The sequence below is a fragment of the Triticum dicoccoides genome, chromosome 4B, assembly GCF_002162155.2.
Source record: "Triticum dicoccoides isolate Atlit2015 ecotype Zavitan chromosome 4B, WEW_v2.0, whole genome shotgun sequence".
NCBI lineage: Eukaryota > Viridiplantae > Streptophyta > Magnoliopsida > Poales > Poaceae > Triticum > Triticum dicoccoides.
Genome location: NC_041387.1, coordinates 43,535,858 through 43,536,863, shown reverse-complemented (window position 1 = coordinate 43,536,863; position 1,006 = coordinate 43,535,858).

Genomic DNA, 1,006 nt, shown 5'->3' with positions numbered 1-1,006 from the left:
AAGTTATCGGGAGAGGTTTATATCGACAACGACGACATACGTACATGGGCAAATAATAGTAATGGGGAAGGGTATATCGACCCCCTCGCCACGTGTTGAAGTTATTGGGGGGCGGGTATATCGACCCCCCCCCCATGTGTTGAAGTTATCGGGAGTTTATATCGACATGACATACGTACATGGGAAAATAATATTATCGAGGAGGGGGTATATCGACCCCCCCCCTCGTGTTGAAGTTATCGGGAGGGGTATATCAACGACGACAGAGGAGAAGATCGAAGAAAAAAAAGAAGAAGAAAAAAGAGAAGAATAAGAAAGGAATAGAGGAGAAGAAGAAAAAATAGAATATTTCTTCTTCTCCTCTTCTTTTTCTTCTTTTTTCCTCTTCTTATTTATTTCTCCTCTTCTGCTCCTTTCTTCCTCTTCTTTTTTTCCTTTTTCCTCTCCTTCTTTTTCTTCTTCTTCCTTCTTTCTAGCTAGATATATAAAACTTTTCTTAAAATGTAACTTTTGCATATGTAAAACTTTTTCTTCTTCTTCCTTCTTCCTTCTTCCTTCTCTTCCTTCTTCCTAATTAAATATATAAAACTTTTCTAAAAATGAAACTAACCTAAAATTAATGTACTAAATCAGAGAACATTAATGTACTAAAATTAATGTATTTTTAAAACACCATGCATATTACAATTGAAAAAATACATACATTCATATGAAAAACATGTAAAAAATACATACATACATATATGAACATACATAAGAAATACATATATCTAAAAAACACATATATACATATATGAAAATATAAAAACATCTAAAAACATGTAAAAAAATAGCACATATATATAACTAAAAACAACGGCAGCAGTGGGGCCGGCAGGGGCGCGCGATGCTCACAAGGGCGGCGTCGGGGCGGGCAAGGGCGAGCGGCGGGCGGTGTCGTGGCGAGAAGGGGCGCGGGGAATGGCGGCGACGGCGTCGGCGGGGCGGCGACGACGTCGGGCGCGAC